Genomic DNA, 19,634 nt, shown 5'->3' with positions numbered 1-19,634 from the left:
ATGTGTTTTTAAAGATTGGCACTACGGTATAGCCGTCAAGGCCCAGAATGTCAATGCAACCATCCAGAATAAATTCGCAGTTGGTCAGGGCAGTGTTCGGAAGTTGTTGGGCATTCTAACGGGAGTGGATTCGGGAGAGCTGGAGGTATGTCTGTGGAAATGCTGCAGAATTGCCGTGGGGCAGAAAGCACTGGTGAGGTTGGAGGCCACTGTGAAGTCTGTGTGTTATATGGCGAATTAATACACAGACTACAAGAGTAACTTTAACAGGACTTTACTATTCGAAGGTCAGGGCGAATCTGCCCAATAAATCCTTACACAGCACTTATATACCGGTGTGGTCACCACCGGTATTACAGTATACAGTAGCCAAGATAAAGTAGTGCAACCCTTAAAATAGTTCTCTTAAAGGTGGAACGTTACATACACTACAATCCTCCCTTTTTAGGTTAACAGTATATATATATTCCCATTAATATAACATCATAACATATATACAACTTTATGTAAAACAGTTCACAGATTCAGTCTCTCTGGAGGCTTCCTGACTCTGTCCGGATAACGCCTCGGTGGTGTAGTAGTTTTCGGTGGTGTAGTAGGTTCTTCTGGCAAGGTCGATTCTGCTTGAAGGACAGTGTCAGGTTCATCTGATTCCAGTATTACCGGATCGGAGGTAGATGCTCTGGGTATCTCTGCTTCAACATTAGGCGTATAGAGTTGTGGAGTAGGTTGGCCCTTTGTGGATGACTCTATGATCTGGTCAACATGGCGCCTTATTATGCTTTCACCAATGTCCACGGTATACATCAGCGGTCCTAGCCTTTTTCCAATAGTTCCAGGCTGCCATTTCTCGGCACGATAGTCCCGGGCCAAAACTTGTTGACCTATCTGGAAGGTTCTAGTTGGCCTTTCATTCATGCCTTGAAATTGCCGGTTCTCTACGTCCCTTCGGACGTTTGGCTTAATCAAATCCAGCCGGCATCTTAGTCTTCTATTGAAAAACATCATGGCGGGAGTTTGGTTTGTGACCGCATGTGTTGCATTCCTGTACGCCAACAAGAAGTTATCTACCTTATGTTGTAGATTTATGTCTTCATTACCCATGGCCTTTATGGCCTTCTTGAAGGTCTGGACAAACCTTTCAGCTAATCCATTGGTGGCGGGATGGTATGGGGCGGACGTGTAGTGCTTAACCCCATTGCTTTTTAAGAACTTCCTGAATTCTTCGGACACAAATTGCGGTCCATTATCAGAACAGATCTGTTCCGGCAGCCCATTCCTGGCAAATATGGTCCTTAATACTGTGATGGTTTTTTCCGTGGTGGTGGAGGACATCTTTATTACCTCCGGCCACTTGGAGTGTGCATCCACCGCGATTAAAAACATTGAGTCCATAAATGGACCAGCAAAGTCGATATGTACCCTTTGCCATGGAGATGAGGGCCACTCCCATGGATGCAGAGGAGCTTGTGGTGGGGCATTTTGGACCTTCTGGCATCCTAGACAGCTCTTGGTTATTTCTTCGATGTCTCCATCAATACCTGGCCACCACACAAATGCTCTGGCTAGGTTCTTCATTTTCACTCCACCCAGATGCCCCTCATGAAGCTCCTTTAGCACTTTATGCTGGAGTTTGGGTGGAATCACCACTCTAGATCCACACATCAAGGTTCCTCGGCACACTGACAGCTGTTCTCTTCTTTGCGAAAATGCTGGCAACATTGGTTCGCCATGTGCTGGCCATCCCCCCACCGTTAAATCGTAGACTCGTGAGAGAGTCGGGTAATTTCTTGTTTCCTTTTCGATCATAGAATTTGTTACTGGTAGACATTCCACTATGGTTGAGTGGAACATCTCCACTGGGTCCACTGTAGTCGCCTCTTCTACCACTGACAACGGTAAGCGCGATAACCCATCAGCATTTCCATGCTGTTTGGACCTTTTGTATTCGATGTCATATTGGTGTGCCCCTAGTAACACGGACCACCTCTGTAGCCTTTGCGCTGTCATAGTGGAAACGGCCTTGTTAGGGTTGAATATGGATACCAACGGCTGGTGGTCTGTCAGCAATGTAAACTTCTTGCCCTGCAGGTAATGATTGAATTTCTTTACTCCCCACACAAGGCTGAGAGCCTCCCTATCTATCTGAGCATAATTGCGCTCAGCGGAGGTCAATGATCGGGATGCAAATGCGACTGGCCTTTCCGAGCCATTTGGCAACTTGTGTGAGAGTACTGCTCCAATACCATAAGGGGAAGCATCACAAGCTAGACGAAGAGGTAGCGTTGGATTGAAGTGAGCCAACACTTCCTCAGAGGTGATCAATGCCTTGCTTTTGCGAAAGGCCTTCTTACAGTCCTCGCTCCACTTCCATGGTACTTCTTTCCGCAACAGAGCATTCAGCAGGTGCAGCACCGTGGATAGATTTGGCAGAAACTTATGGTAATATAGTTAATCAACCCCAGGAACGACCTCAACTGTGATACATTTTCCGGAGCGGGGGCCTTCACGACAGCTTCGATCTTTTCAGGTGACTTGTGCAGGCCCTCTTGGTCAATGACATGACCACAGTACGAGATCCGTTTCTGGAAGAACTCACATTTCTGGCGGTTAGCTCGAAGGCCATATTCCTTCAACCTGGTGAGCACCAGTTTCAAATTTGTGAGGTGTTCCTCCTCGTCCTCTCCCGTAATCAGGATATCGTCCAAGTAACACTGAGTGCTTGGAATACCCTGTAAGACCTGCTCCATGGCCCTCTGCCAAATTGCTGGAGCCGAAGCCACTCCAAAAACCAGTCTATTATATCGATACAAGCCTCTGTGCGTGTTGATTGTGAGATACTGGCGCGACTCTTCCTCGACTTCCATCTGTAAGTATGCTTGCGCCAGGTCTATCTTGGTGAAGTGTTTCCCGCCAGACAATGAAGCAAAGATATCCTCAATCCGTGGAAGCGGGTATTGTACCGTGTGAAGCACCGGATTAACTGTGATCTTGAAGTCTCCGCAGATGCGGACCTTTCCCGGTCCCCCTGGCTTGTTACTCGACGAAGGCTTCATGACGGGAACAATGGGCGTGGCCCACTCACTCCAGTCCACCTTAGGCAGTACCCCTGAACGTTCAAGCTCTTCCAGTTCTGCCTCCACAGCAGGTCGTATCGCGTAAGGTACCGATCTGGCTTTGAAAAATTTTGGGCTTGCATGTTCTTCAATCTTGATTTTTGCCTTAATTCCTCTCAGTATTCCCAGTCCCTGCTGGAATACCTCTTTAGCCTCGTCCAATATTCTGGACAATCGTTCAGGTTTGACATCTTTCTTTCTGGAATCTACCGTCATTGTGTTTAGGGAGTGCCAGTCTATCTTTATTTTCCTGATCCACTCCCGCCCCAGAAGTGGTGGACCTCCCTCGGGTAGTACATATATGTCCATTCCTTGGTGTTCTTTGCCCTTGTGTCTCACCTTGACTTTTATCTTTCCGATGGGGTATACTTTATGCCCCGTGTATGTCTGCAATACTATCTCCGTATCCCGTAGGGGAATATGTTTGAATAACTTTTTGTAATCTTGCTTATTCATGACCGTCAACGCCGATCTGGTGTCCACTTCCATCTTCACTTGGACTTTTGCAATCTGTAGTGTGACCCAGATAGTTTGTCGGTCAGTTTCCTTACTCACATTGTGAATCCTCAGACTACCCAGTTCCTTGCTGTTGGAGTCTGAATCCGAATTCTGTTCATCTGAACTCTTCACAGTCACCTTATGTACCTTTCTGTACTTCTTCTGCGGTGACTTATTGTTGCTGGTCTTCTTTCCTGACCGGCATACTTTAGCTATGTGACCAAGCTTGCCACATTTTCTACATTCCTGGTTTTTAAACCAGCATTGGTTCTGGTCGTGTGTTGTCTTCCCACAACGATAACATTTCGTTGTACCCGAAGTCATTTGATCCACGCTGAGTACCGCTGTCTTCAGCTGCATCTCCGCCGTGCCTCTCGCTGCGGCTTCGTGCGATGCTGCAATAAGGACAGCCTGATCAAGTGTAAGATCGTTCTCTTCGAGCAGTCGCTTTTGTGTTTCTTCCTTCGACATCCCACACACGAACTTGTCTCTCAGTGCCTCTGTCAGATTTTCCCCAAACTGACAGTATTTTGCTAGCCTACGCAGTTCAACCAAGTACTCCGCGTTGCTTCCCTCTTTTAGTTGCGTTCTCACGTAAAATTTAGATCGTTCCGCTAACATCAGCGGTGTGGGGTTCAAATGATCCTTCAGGACAGCAACAATATTAGCGAAAGACTGATCCGCCGGTTTAACTGGTGATAGAAGATGCTTCAATAGCCCATATGTCTTCGCACCCATTGAGTTTAGTAAGGTTAGAGCTTTATCATAATTTGCTATCTTATTGACCTTACAATATATCTTGATGTGTTCTACATACGTGGCCCAATCTTCCACATCGGAATCGAAATCGTTGATGTTACCACGCTTAGGCATCTTCACAATCTTTCTGAGAACAACAACGAAATTTTTCTTTACTTTTTAACTTTTTTTTCAAAAATGGCGGTTTCCCGCGCTTATCTTCTTCCCCGCCTCCGAGGATGGCGGTTTCCCACGCTTGTCTTCCTCTGGCGGGGGGTAAGCTTTGCCCTCGGGCGACGACCGCTGGCTTTCGGGTTTCGCAGCCTGCGCGCCGGCTTCAGTTTATTCTGAAGCTCTCCCGCTCGCTCGGGCTCTGTCTCTCCCTCAGCGGCTTTCAATCGCGCCTCCCCAGCCCTCTCGCAGTCCGGTCCTTTCCTCCCCCGGCTGCGGCTGAGTTCTCCGCGGTTTTATTTATTTATTTCTTCCCGCGCCTTACGATCCCGGTCGCAGCGCCTCGCGGCCTCGGTAGCTGCCCGGCCTTTTTCGCCGGTCGCGGTCGAGCTGTCTCCCGACGCTGTTGCGTCTCCCAGCCCGCTTGTAGCCCGGTCTCTCACACCGGCTGCGTTCCCGCTTGTACCGCGGCTTCCGTGCCCTACGCTGCCCCAGTCTCAGCGTCACTGGCCCCGACTTCTGTCCGGCTCCTTTCCCCCGACCGTGGTCGAGTTCACCGCCCTTATCCTCCGTTTCTTTTTATTTCCCCCCTACTCACAGTCAACGTGGCCGACTTGCTTCTCGTGGCTGATCAGCTCACTCACCACCGTGACAGAAGGGACGATCACTGCCTGTTGCTGATGGAAGGCTTCATGTCTGAATTCTTCCTTCTTCCTTGCTCTGCAGACTCGAGTCTTCTCTCAGCAGGACGACGAGGGCGGATGCCTCTTCTCGACGCTCGTTAACTGCTTCGGATGTATCGCTGCCGCAGGGTAAGATCGAACTCGTCGCCACTGTAAAGTCTGTGTGTTATATGGCGAATTAATACACAGACTACAAGAGTAACTTTAACAGGACTTTACTATTCGAAGGTCAGGGCAAATCTGCCCAATAAATCCTTACACAGCACTTATATACCGGTGTGGTCACCACCGGTATTACAGTATACAGTAGCCAAGATAAAGTAGTGCAACCCTTAAAATAGTTCTCTTAAAGGTGGAACGTTACATACACTACAGCCACCATAAGATCTGGAAACAGCCAAGAAATGGATGTCGGCCCAGGAGAGGGAATTTCTGGTCAGAACCCAGACAGCAGCAAAATAAACCAGTGGGACAGTCACAGACTCAGCAGGTAACAGCAGTGATGGGGGATGGGCTGTAAACTGGACAAAGTTACCTTCAAACTGCAGCAACTGAATAGAAGATCAGAGTCACAGCAGCTGAGTCTTACAGTGTATTCCAGTGGAGCAGTGTAGTATTGATGGCAGAGAAGGCCAGGAATTGTGAATCAAATTTGAGCAAAGTTCCAGGGCTCACTGATGAAAACAAAGAGCGGGCAGGGTCGGGGAATGGACAGTGGGCACGGTATCTCCCTAAACATCTCCGCCTCGCTGCCTCTCTCTCCTCCTTTAAATGTTCCTCCAAACCTACCTCTTTGACCAAGGTTCAGGACACCTGTCCTAATATCTCCTTATGTGGCTCGGTGTCAAATTCTGTTTGATAATCGCTCCTGTGAAGCACCTTGGGATATTTTACTATGTTAACGGCGCTATATAAATGCAAGTTGTTGTTGTGGAGGGCTCTGGTATGGTGCGAGCAGTGACAGATATGATGGGTGAAAATAGCTCCCATCTCTGCTGAACCTTCAAAGACTCTGAAAATGTGAGGCAGATGTCACATTTCGGAGCGGCCAATTGTCCTCAGGCGGGTTACATTGCGTATTCAGCCCCAGTGGCCTAATGGATAAGGCACTGGCCTCCTAAGCCAGGGATTGTGGGTTTGAGTCCCATCTGGGGTGATGTGTTTTTAATGATTGACACAATGACGGTTTAGGCGGGGCAAGTGGTGGAAGGTGCTGCCAGGCGGGGAGGCTGCATTAAGGAGGATTGTATTATCACCTGTAGCCAAGATTCCATCAAGGCCGTAAGGTCAATGCAATCATCCACAATAAGGAGGGAGAGAGAAGACAGGCCAGTTAGCCTGACATCAGTCATCGGGAAAATGTTGGAATCCATTATTGAGGAAGTGGTAACAATGCACTTAGAAAATCATATCATTCGGTTTTTGTGAAAGGGAAATTGTGTTTAACAAATTTATTGGAGTATTTTGAGGATGTAACTAGCAGGGTAGATAAATGGGAACCAGTGGATGTTGTATATTTGGATTTCCAAAAGGCATTCAATAAGGTGCCACGTAAAAGGTTTCATTTTTATTTGTTCCTGGGATGTGGGCGTCGCTGGCAAGGCCAGCATTTATTGCCCATCCCTAATTGCCCTTGAGAAGGTGGTGGTGAGCCGCTGCCCTGAGGAACTCCTGCAGCGATGTCCTGGGGCTGAGGTGATTGACCTCCAACAACCACAACGCTACGCAAGATAAGGTATCCTGGGGTTGGGGTAATATATTTGCATGGATAGAGGAGTGGCTAACAGACAGAAAACTGCGGGTAGGGATAAACGGTTCATTTTCTGGTTGGCAGGCTGTAACTAGTGGGGTGCTTGGGCCTCAGCTATTTACAATCTATATTAATGACTTAGATGAAGGGGCCGAGGACAATCTATCCAGATTTGCTGACGATACAAAGCTCGGTGGAAAAGTAAGCTGTGAGGAGGACACAAAGAGCCTGCAAAGGGATCTAGACAGATTAAGTGAGTGGGCAATAAGGTGGGAGATAAGAGAATAATGTGAGGAAAGGTGAGGTTATTCACTTTGTTAGGAAGTATAGAAAAGCAGAATATTTTTTAAATGGTAAGAAACTATTAAATGTTGGTGTTCAGAGAGATTTAGGTGTCCTCGTACAGGAAACACAGACAGTTAGCATGCAGGTACAGCAAGGAATTAGAAATGGGAATAGCATTGTAATGAAATCTGTTCGTCTTGATCCTGTATTCGTTTTGCACTCATGTATATTACCCTCCCCCACTGTGTATAGTTTCACTTCCTCTTTCCCGACTAATCTGGGAGGTTCCAGGTCTTGGCTCTTGGCTCCGCCCCTGACTTCTCTTACATAAACATCCCAGGATCTGTATGACTCATTCCTGTGAACCAGTCGGCGTGTTGAGATGTTAGCTCTGATCTTAGTGATTAAAAGCCAACTTGTTTAAGTCTATAACTTCTTGTTTTGTGGTTATTGAAGGCCCATCAATTTTAATCACTAAGATAATCACCATGCTACTTCTGCGGCCAGGCCAAGCACCCCAGACAACGATGCCCAGCGAAGGACGCTACATGCTTCAAATGTAAGAAAAAGGGGCATTTTAGCAAAGCCTGCAGGGGGAATCCGATTTCCAACTCCGTCACCGCCTCGTGCGTGCCATGTGGGCCGCCATCTTGGGATCCGCCATCGTTTCCCGACTCAACGGCCGCCCAGGGCCCAACAGTGGCTTCCATCACGGTGGATCAATCCAGGCCACACCCGTTGACAAAATCCATGATGGACATACAGGTAAACGGGAATTTAAGGAAATGTTTAATTGACTGTGGGAGTACCGAGAGTTTTATCCACCCTAGCCTGGTACAGTGGCACTCATTAACGGTAACCCCTACACGGAGCAGAATTGCTGTGGCTGCTAAGCCCCACACTTCGGACATTTTGGGCTACTGTGTGGTAACACTGACTGTAAAAGGCACGGACTACAAGGGTTTTAAACTCCTCGTGATGCCAGAACTCTGTGTTAATGTAATCTTGGGCCTGGACTTCCAGTGCCACCATGAAAGTGTCACGCTAGCATATGGCGGGTCCCAGCCGCCACTCACAGTCTGTGGCCTATCAATTTTAAAAATCAGCCCGCCCTCTTTATTCGCTAATCTCGCTCCGAACTGTAGGCCCATAGCGACCAAAAGTAGACGGTACAGTCTGGAAGACAGACACTTTATCAAGGCGGAAGTGGACAGACTCCTGCGGGAAGGCATTATTGAATGCAGTACCAGCCCGTGGCGTGCCCAAGTAGTCATAGTTAAAAATAGCGAAAAGAAACGGATGGTAATTGACTACAGCCAGACTGTTAATATTTATACCCAGCTGGACGCCTACCCTTTACCCCGCATATCAGAAGTGGTCAACCAGATTGCGCAATACCGAGTCTTCTCGACTATCGACCTCAAATCCGCGTATCACCAGCTCCCCATTAGAACGGAGGACAGCCCATACACCGCCTTCAAGGCGAACGGGCGCCTCTACCATTTTCTCAGAGTGCCCTTCGGGGTAACAAATGGGGTCTCGGTCTTCCAACGTGAGATGGACTGCATGGTTGACCAGAATAAACTACAAGCTACCTACCCCTATCTGGACAATGTCACTATCTGCGGGCACAACCAGCAAGACCACGATCTAAATCTTGCGAGATTTTTAGAAACTACCCTAAAGCTGAATCTAACCTACAACGAAGACAAATGTGTCTTCAACACAGCCCGTCTCTGTATCCTCGGCTGTGTGGTGGAAGATGGGGTAATTGGACCGGACCCTGACCGATTACGCCCCCTAAAGGAACTGCCCCTGCCACACAATCCCAAAGCTTTAAAAAGGTGCCTGGGATTTTTTTCGTATTATGCCCAATGGGTGCCCAATTACTCTGATAAGGCCCGACCCCTCATTAAATCGACGTCCTTCCCACTATCAGCTGAAGCTCGGGAGGCTTTCACCAGTATTAAACAGGACATTGAAAGGGCTGCAGTGTGTGCAGTGGACGAATGCATTCCCTTTCAAGTCGAAAGCGATGCGTCAGACTTTGCCTTAGCTGCGACCCTCAATCAGGCTGGGAGACCTGTGGCCTTCTTCTCCCGAACCCTTCAGGGACCTGAAATCAGGCACTCTTCTGTCGAGAAGGAGGCACAGGCTATAGTGGAGGCAGTGCGGCACTGGAGACACTACCTAGCCGGCAAACGTTTCACCCTGCTCACCGACCAGCGGTCGGTGGCTTTCATGTTTAATAACAAAGGGGGAAAATCAAGAATGACAAAATACTCAGGTGGAGGATCGAACTATCCACGTTCGACTATGATATTATGTATAGGCCGGGAGCCCTTAATGAACCCCCAGACGCCCTATCGCGGGGAATGTGTGCCAGCATTCATACGGACAAATTACAGGGTCTCCACAACGACCTCTGTCACCCAGGGGGCACCCGACTATACCATTTTATAAAGTCCCGCAATCTGCCCCACTCCATCGAGGAGGTCAGGGCAATGACCAGAGCCTGCCGCATCTGTGCGGAATGCAAGCCTCGTTTCTACAGGCCTGACCGTGCACACCTTATCAAAGCCACATGGCCATTCGAGCGCCTAAGTCTGGACTTCAAGGGACCCCTTCCCTCTGCCGACCGTAACGTATACTTCCTCAATATCATTGATGAATATTCCCGCTTCCCCTTCGCCATTCCCTGCCCAGACATGACCAGTGCCACGGTCATCAAGTGTCTCTGTAATCTATTCTGCATGTTTGGCATGCCGAATTACATACACAGCGATAGGGGGACGTCATTCATGAGAGACGAGCTGCGCCAGTTCTTGCTCTCGAAGGGGATAGCCACTAGCAGGACCACGAGCTACAACCCCCGGGGTAATGGGCAAGTGGAAAGGGAGAATGCTACTGTTTGGAAGGCTGTCACGTTAGCCTTAAAGTCAAAAGGCCTTCCGACCTCCCGCTGGCAGGAAGTCCTCCCAGACGTGCTCCACTCCATAAGGTCTCTGTTATGTACTGCCACTAACGCTACCCCTCATGAAAAGATGTTCGTTTTCCCCCGGAAATCCACCTCGGGCATATCTCTACCCACGTGGCTGACGTCTCCGGGGACAGTACTATTGCGGAAGCACGTGAGAGGCCATAAAACGGACCCCCTTGTGGAAAAGGTACAGCTCCTCCATGCAAACCCTCAGTACGCCTATATCGAATACTCTGACGGGCGAGAGGACACTGTTTCCATAAAAGACCTCGCTCCCTCGGGGAGCGGAGAGAACGATGGGAGACTACCCGATGAAGACCTACACTACAAAGAGACAGGACACCCAGAGGTATCAATACCCAACTTTAACCTGGAGGACACTGCAGATAACCTGGAAGACACTGCAGAGGCCCGGACAGCGGAGGAACCAGAATCCACTCCCCTAGAGGCACCCCAACCGGCTTTGCGCCGATCACTGAGAACTGCAAAACCTCCTGACAGACTCACTTATACCAACTTTTAAGAAACATCACCCCGATGGACTAAATCTATAGAAGGGGTGAATGTAATGAAATCTGTTTGTCTTGATCCTGTATTCATTTTGCACTCATGTATATTACCCTCCCCCACTGTGTATAGTTTCACTTCCTCTTTCCCGACTAATCTGGGAGGTTCCAGGTCTTGGCTCTTGGCTCTGCCCCTGACTTTTCTTACATAAAGATCCCAGGATCTGTATGACTCATTCCTGTGAACCAGTCGGCATGTTGAGATGTTAGCTCTGATCTTAGTGATTAAAAGCCAACTTGTTTAAGTCTATAACTTCTAGTTTTGTGGTTATTGAAGGCCCATCAATTATATGTTGCTGTTCGAAGAGATTTAGGTGTCCTCGTACAGGAAACACAGACAGTTAGCTTGCAGGTACAGCAAGCAATTAGGAAGGGAAATGGCATGTTGGCCTTTATTGCAAGGGTGTTGGAGCACAAGAGTAAGGAAGTCTTACTACAATTGGACAGGGCTTTGGTGAGACCACACCTGGAGTACTGTGCACAGTTTTGGTCTCCTTATCTAAGGAAGGATATACTTGCCTTAGAGGCGGTGCAACGAAGGTTCACTAGGTTGATTCCTGGGATGAGAGGGCTGTCCTATGATGAGAGATTGAGTAGAATGGGCCCATACTCTCTGGAGTTTAGAAGAATGAGAGGTGGTCTCATTGAAACATATAAGATTCTGAGGGGGATTGACAGGGTAGATGCTGAGAGGTTGTTTCCCCTGGCTGGAGAGTCTAGAACTAGGGGGCATAGTCTCAGGATAAGGGGTCGGCCATTTAAGACTGAGATGAGGAGGAATTTCTTCACTCAGAGGGTTGTGAATGTTTGGAATTCTCTGCCCCGAAGGGCTGTGGATGCTGAGTCGTGGACTATAGTCAAGGCTGAGATTGATAGATATTTGGACTTTAGGGGGAACAAGGGATATCGGCTCGGGTGGGAAAGTGGAGTTGAGGTCGAAGATCAGTCATGATCTTATTGAATGGCGGAGCAGGCTCGAAGGGCTGTATGGTCGACTCCTGCTCCTACTTCTTATGTTCTTATGGTGATGGACATTGAAGTCCACCTGATGGCATGAGAGTTCATGGGGTCCGGAGTTAGAGTTGAGGACTCCCAGGGCCACTTCCTCCTGTCTGTGGACCACTGGGCCGCCACCTCTGGTGGGTCTGTCCTGCTTGTGGGACGGGACATACCCAGGGATGGTGATGGAGGAGTCTGGGACCTTGGCTGATAGGTAAGATCCTGTGTGGTTGCATTCTAGCCCAAGCCACAAGTTTAAAGTTACCTGGGCCCACTGACCATCCACCTCTTTGTTTACATCAGTGAGCCCTGGAAACTTCCACGGAAATACCTCCATCAAACCTCTTGGTCACTCGGCCCTCCCAAATCCCTGCTCCCACTTCCTCGAATTGTCAATACACTTGTCCACAAGGCCCTTACCACCCTTGAGCTTATTGCGGATGATTGCATTGACATCATGGCCTTGACGGAAATTTGGCTCACAAGTTACGGTTAATGCAGCCTCCCCGCCTGGCTGTACTTTCCATCACTTGCCCCGTCTAATCCGCCATAGTGTCAATCATTAAAAACACATCACCCCAGATTAGACTCAAACACACAATCCCTGGTTTAGGAGGCCAGTGCCTTATCCATTAGGCCACTGGGGTTGAATACAAACAGCACCCCACCTGAGGACAATTGACCGCTCTGAAATTCCTCACATTTCCCAAATCTTGGAAAGTTAAGCATAGAGGGAAGCTATTTTCACCCATCATATCCGCCGCTGCTCATGTGCCGTGCCAGAGCCATCTACAGCAATAACTTGCATTTATATAGCGTCTGTAAAGTAGTAAAACATCCCAAGGGGCTCACAGGAGCGATTATCAGACAGAATTTGACACCGAGCCACATAAGGAGATACTAGGACAGGTGACCAAAAGCTTATCATAGAATGGTTACAGCACAGAAGGAGGCCATTCGGCCCGTCGAGCCCGTGCCGGCTCTCTGCAATACCACTTCAGCTAGTCCCACTGTTCCTGCCCCTTCCCCGTAGCCCTGCAAATGTTTGTCCTGCAGGTACTTATCCAATTCCCCTTTGAAAGCTGTGATTGAATCTGTCTCCACCAGCCTTCCAGGCAGTGCATTCCAGATCCTAACCACTCGCTGAGTGAACAAGTTATACCACACGTCGCCTTTGGTTCTTTTGCCAATCATCTTAAATCTGTGTCCTCTGGTTCTCGATTCTTCCGCCAATATGAACAGTTTCTCTCTATCTACTCTGTCCAGACCCCTCATGATTTTGAATACCTCTATCAAATCTACTCTCAATCCTCTCTGCTCTATGGAGAACAACCCCAGCTTCTCCAGTGTATCCACGTAACTAAAGTCCCTCATCCCTGGAATCATTCTCGTAAATCTTTTCTGTACTCTCTCTAAGGCCTTCACATCCTTCCTAAAGTGCGGTGCTCATAATTGGACACAATACTCCAGTTTGGGTCGAACCAGTGTTTTATAAAGGTTCATCATAATTTCCACGATTTTCTACTCTATACCTCGGTGGCAGGACATATTGAGAGAGTGGTTAACAAAGCATATGGGATCTTGGGCTTCATAAATAGAGGCTTTAGGTTTTGAGTACAAAAGTAGAGAAGTTATGCTGAACCTTTATAAAGTGCTGCTTGGACCACAACTGGAGTATTGCATCCAGTTCTGGTCACCACACTTTTGGAAGGATGTGAAGGCCCTTGAGAGGGTGCAGAGGAGATTTACCAGAATGGTTCCATGGATGGGGGATCTTAGCTATAAGGACAGGTTGGAGAAGCTGGATTTGTTTTCATTAGAGCAAAGGAGGTTGAGGGGTGATTTGATAGAGGTGTACAAGATTATGATGGGTTTGGATAGGCTAGACGGGGAAAGGCTCTTCCCACTAGTTGATGGCACAAGGACTAGGGGACACAGATTTAAGGAATTGGGCAAGAGATACAGGGGGGATGTGAGACAAAACTTTTTTACACAGTGAATGGTGATGACCTGGAACTCGCTGCCGACGGAAGTGGCGGAAGTGGAGACACTCAATGTTTTCAAGGGGAGACTGGATAGGCACTTGAGGGAAATAAACTTGCAGGGCTATGGGAATAAAGCGGGGGAATGGGACTGACTGGATTGCTCTACAGAGAGCCGGCACGGACTGGATGAGCTGAATGGCCTCCCTCTGTGCCGTTATGACTCTATGATTCTACAACTCTATTCATGAAGCTCAGGATCCTGTAAGCTTTTTTAACTGCTTTCTCAACCTGCCCTGCCACCTTCAATGATTTGTGTACATACACCCCTAGTTCTGTCTGTTCATGCACCCCCTTTAGGATTGTACCCTTTAGTTTATATTTCCTCTCTTCATTCCTTCGAACAAAATGTATCAGTTTTCTGCGTTAAATTTCATTTGTCACGCGGCCGCCCATTCCACCAGCCTGTCTATGTCCTCTTGAAGTCTATCACTATCCTCCTCACTGTTCACTGCACTTCCAAGTTTTGTAATTGTGTCCTGTACAAACTTTACTCTGGCTGTGCAGTTTGGGTTTGATTGATTACCTACCGTAGTGTTCAGGCCACATGGGAAGAATGGGGTGAATTGATTTATTAGTCACCCAAAATTGTGCATTTTAAATCCTAATCAAAGATTTTCTGTGTGCTGTGAGAATAATTTGCCCTGTAAATAATGATTTGGCGGTCACAAACTGACCCTTAAGTCTCATGATTTTCATTGCTTTCTATGCAACCCCAGTGGCCTAATGGATAAGGCACTGGCCTTCTAAGTCAGGGATTGTGGGTTCGAGTCCCATCTGGGGTGATGTATTTTTAAGATTGGCACTATGATATAGTCGTCAAGGCCCAGAATGTCAATGCAGCCGTCCAGAATAAACTCGTAGATGGTCAGGGCAGTGTTCGCAAGTTGATAGACATTCTGAAGGGATTTGGGAAGGCAGAGTAACCGAGAGGTCCGCTGGAGATATTTCTGTGGAAATGTGGAGAAGTGTTGTGTGGCAGAAAGCAGTGGTGAAGTTGGAGGCCACCATAAGATCCAGAAATGGACGTCGGCCCAGGAGAGTGAATTTCTGGTCAGGACCCAAACAGCAGCAAAATAAACCAGTGGGACAGTCCCAGACACAGCAGGAAACAGCAGCGATGGGGGATGGGCTGTAAACTGGACAAAGTTACCTTCAAACTGCAGCAACTGAATAGAAGATCAGAGTCACAGCAGCTGAGTATTCCAGTGGAGTTTCCTAATATTGATGGCAGAGAAGGCCAGGAATTGGGAATCAAATTTGAGCAAAGTTCCAGGGCTCTCTGGTGAAAACAAAGAGTGGGCAGGCTCGGGGAATGGACAGTGGGCACGGTATCTCCCTAAACATCTCCACCTCGCTGCCTCTCTCTCCTCCTTTAAATGTTCCTTAAAACCTACCTCTTTGACCAAGGTTTAGGACTCCTGGCCTAATATCTCCTTATGTGGCTCGGTGTCAAATTCTGTTTGATAATCGCTCCTGTGAAGCACCTTGGGACATTTTACTATGTTAACGGCGCTACATAAATGCAAGTTGTTGTTGTAGGTGGCTCTGGTATGGCGCGAGCAGTGACAGATATGATGGGTGAAAATAGCTCCCATCTCTGCTGAACTTTCGAAGACCCTGAAACTGTGAGGCAGATGTCACATTTCGGAGCGGTCAATTGCTCTCAGGCGGGTTACATTGTGCATTCAGCCCCAGTGGCTTAATGGATAAGGCACTGGCCTTCTAAGCCAGGGATTGTGTGTTCGAGTCCCATCTGGGGTGATGTGTTTTTAATGATTGACACAACAGCGGTTTAGGCGGGGCAAGTGGTGGAAGGTGCTGCCAGGCGGGGAGGCTGCATTAAGGAGGATTGTATTATCACCTGTAGCCAAGATTCCATCAAGGCCGTAAGGTCAATGCAATCATCCACAATAAGGAGGGAGAGAGAAGACAGGCCAGTTAGCCTGACATCAGTCATTGGGAAAATGTTGGAATCCATTATTAAGGGAGTGGTAACAATGCACTCAGAAAATCATATGATTAGGAATTTGTGAAATGGAAATTGTGTTTAACAAATTTATTGGAGCATTTTGAGGATGTAACTAGCAGGGTAGATACATGGGAACCAGTGGATGTCGAATATTTGGATTTCCAAAAGGCATTCAATAAGGTGCCATGTAAAAGACTTTTAAAAATTTGTTCCTGGGATGTGGGCGTCGCTGGCAAGGCCAGCATTTATTGCCCATCCCTAGTTGCCCTTGAGAAGGTGGTGGTGAGCCGCCTTCTTGAACCGCTGCAGTCTGTGTGGTGAAGGTAGTCCCACAGTGCTGTTAGGGAGGGAGTTCCAGGATTTTGACCCAGCGATGATGAAGGAACGACGATATATTTCCAAGTCAGGATGGTGTATAACTTGGAGGGGAACTTGCAGGTGATGGTGCTCCCATGCGCCTGCTGCCCTCGTCCTTCTAGGTGGTAGAGATCGCGATTTTGGGAGGTGCTGCCGAAGAAGCCTTGGCGAGTTGCTGCAGTGCATCTTGTAGATGGTACACACTGCAGCCACGGTACGCTGGTGGTGGAGGAAGTGCATATTTAAGATGGTGGCTGGGGTGCCGATCAAGCGGGCTGCTTTGTCCTGGGTGGTGTCGAGCTTCTTGAGTGTTGTTGGAGCTGTACTCATCCAGGCAAGTGCCGAGTATTCCATCGCACTCCCTGACTTGTGCCTTGTCGATGGTGGAAAGGCTTTGGGGAGTCAGGAGGCGAGACACTCGCCGCAGAATTCGGCGATGGTAAGGCAATTGAATATCAAGGGGCGGTTGTTAGACTCTCGTAAGTTGGAGATAGTCGAGAATCAGGGGGCACCAATTTAAGGTGATTGGCAAAAGGACCAAAGGTGACGTAAGAAAAAACTTTTTTACGCAGTGAATGGTTAAGATCTGGAATGCGCTGCCTGAAAGGGTGGTGGAGGCAGACTCAATCTTATCTTTCAAAAGGGAGCTGGATAAGTATCTGAAGGAAAAAAATTCCAGGGTTACAGGGAAAGGGCAGGGGAGTGGGACCAGCTGAGAGCCGGCACGGGCTCGACGGGCCGAATGGCCTTCTTTCGTGCTGTAACCATTCTATGATGCTATGATAGTCACTGCCTGTTACTGTGCGTGGCGGGAATGTTACTTGCCGCTTATCAGCCCAAGCCTGACTGTCACCCAGGTCTTGCTGTATGCGGGCATGGACTGCCTCATTATCTGAGGAGTTGCGAATGGAACTGAACACTGTGCAATCATCAGCGAACATCCCCACTTCTGACCTTATGGTGGAGGGAAGGTCATTGATGAAGCAGCTGCAGATGGTTGGGCCTGGGACACTGCCCTGAGGAACTCCTGCAGCAATGTCCTGGGGCTGAGGTGATTGACCTCCGACAACCACAACGCTATGCAAGATAAGGTGTTCTGGGGTTGGGGTAATATATTAGCATGTATTGAGGAGTGGCTAACAGATAGAAAACCGAGAATAAGGAAAACGGGTCATTTTCCGGTTGGCAGGCTGTAACTAGTGGGGTGCTTGGGCCTCAGCTATTCACAATCTATATTAATGACTTAGATGAAGGGGCCGAGGACAATGTATCCAGATTTGCTGACGATACAAAGCTAGGTGGAAAAGTAAGCTGTGAGGAGGACACAAAGAGCCTGCAAAGGGATCTAGACAGATTAAGTGAGTGGGCAATAAGGTGGCAAATAAAGAATAATGTGAGGAAAGGTGAGGTTATTCACTTTGTTAGGAAGAATAGAAAAACAGAATATTTTTTAAATGGTGAGAAACTATTAAATGTTGGTGTTCAGAGAGATTTAGGTGTCCTCGTACAGGAAACACAGAGAGTTAGCATGCAGGTACAGCAAGCAATTAGGAAGGCAAATGGCATGTTGGCCTTTATTGCAAGGGTGTTGGAGCACAAGAGTAAGGAAGTCTTACTACAATTGTACAGGGCTTTGGTGAGACCACACCTGGAGTACTGCGCACAGTTTTTGTCTCCTTATCTGAGAAAGGAGATACATGCCTTAGAGGCGGTGCAACGAAGGTTCACTAGATTGATTCCTGGGATGAGAGGGCTGTCCTATGATGAGAGATTGTGTAGAATGGGCCGATACTCTCTGGAGTTTAGAATAATGAGAGGTGATCTCATTGAAACATACAAGATTCTGAGGGGGATTGACTGAGTAGATGCTGAGAGGTTGTTTCCCCTGGCTGGAGAGTCTAGAACCAGGGGGCATAGTCTCAGGATAAGTGGTTGGTCATTTAAGCCTGAGATGAGGAGGAATTTCTTCACTCACGAGGGTTGTGAATCTTTGGAATTCTCCACCCCAAAGGGCTGTGGATGCTGAGTCGTGGAGTATATTCAAGGCTGAGATAGATAGATATTTGGACTCTAGGGGGAACAAGGGATATGGGGTCGGGCGGGAAAGTGGAGTTGAGGTCGAAGATCAGTCATGATCTTATTGAATGGCGGAGCAGGCTCGAAGGGCTGTATGGTCGACTCCTGCTCCTACTTCTTATGTTCTTATGGCGATGGACATTGAAGTCCACCTGATGGTATGAGAGTTCATGGGGTCCGGAGTCAGCGTTGAGGACTCCCAGGGCCACTCCCTCCCGTCTGTGTACCACTGGGCCGCCACCTCTGGTGGGTCTGTCCTGCTTGTGGGACGGGACATACCCAGGGATGGTGATGGAGGAGTCTGGGACCTTGGCTGATAGGTATGATCCTGTGTGGTTGCATTCTAGCCCAAGGTACAAGTTTAAAGTTACCTGGGCCCACTGACCATCCACCTCTTTGTTTACATCATTCAGCCCTGGAAATTTCCACAGAAATACCTCCAGCATACCTCTCGGGTACTCGGATAAGCAGATATTAGGACAGGTGCCCTAAACCTTGGTCAAAGAGGTAGGTTTTAAGGAACATTTAAAGGAGGAGAGAGAGGCAGCGAGGCGGAGATGTTTAGGGAGATACCGTGCCCACTGCCCATTCCCCGACACTCCCCGCTCTTTGTTTTCATCAGTGAGCCCTGGAACGTTGCTCAAATTTGACTTCCCAATTCCTGGCCTTCTCTGCCATCAATACTACACTACTCCACTGGACTCCACTGGAATACACTGTAAGACTCAGCTGCTGTGATTCTGACCTTCTATTCAGTTGCTGCAGTTTGAGGGTAACTTTGTCCAGTTTACAGCCCATCCCCCATCGCTGCTGTTACCTGCTGAGTCTGTGACTGTCCCACTGGTTTCCTTCTTCTTAGGCAGTCCCTCGAAACCGAGGATGACTTGCTTCCACATTAAAAATGAGTTCTCAGGTGACTGATGAGTCCAATGCGGGACCTACACACTCTGTCACAGGTGGGGCAGACAGTGGTTGAAGGGGCGGGTGGGTGGGGTGCTTGGGTTGACGTGCGCTCCTTGTGCTGCCTGCGCTTCACTTCCGCTTGCTCCCGGCGACGAGACTCGTGGTGTTCGGCGCCTTCCCGGATGCTTCTCCTCCACTTTGTGCGGTCTTGGGCCAGGGATTCCCAGGTGTCGGTGGGGATGTTACACTTATTCAAGGAGGCTTTACGGGTGTCCTTGAAGCGCTTCCTCTGCCCACCTGGGGCTCTCTTGTCGTGCCGGAGCTCCGAGTAGAGCATTTGTTTTGGAAGTCTCGTATCGGGCATGCGGACAATGTGGCCCGTCCATCAAGGCTGATCGAGCGTGGTCAGAGCTTCGATGCTGGGGATGTTGGCCTGAGCAAGAACACTGACGTTGGTGCGCCTATACTGCCAATGGATTTGCGGGTCCTTGCAGTTTA

General features: G+C 48.5%; 2 non-coding genes across 2 annotated transcripts; both read left to right on the top strand.

Moving 5' to 3' along the window:
* Positions 1–6,289: 6,289 nt before the first annotated feature.
* On the top strand, positions 6,290–6,362 carry trnar-ccu (transfer RNA arginine (anticodon CCU)). Its single transcript has one exon. It is a non-coding gene; the product is annotated as a tRNA-Arg (tRNA).
* An 8,178-nt stretch (positions 6,363–14,540) lies between these two features.
* On the top strand, positions 14,541–14,613 carry trnar-ucu (transfer RNA arginine (anticodon UCU)). Its single transcript has one exon. It is a non-coding gene; the product is annotated as a tRNA-Arg (tRNA).
* Positions 14,614–19,634: the final 5,021 nt, after the last annotated feature.

Source organism: Somniosus microcephalus, chromosome 28 (assembly GCF_052327205.1).
Source record: "Somniosus microcephalus isolate GS21.2 chromosome 28, FLI_Smic_1.0, whole genome shotgun sequence".
NCBI classification, from domain to species: Eukaryota; Metazoa; Chordata; class Chondrichthyes; order Squaliformes; family Somniosidae; genus Somniosus; species Somniosus microcephalus.
This window is presented reverse-complemented; position numbering and strand designations above follow the sequence as displayed.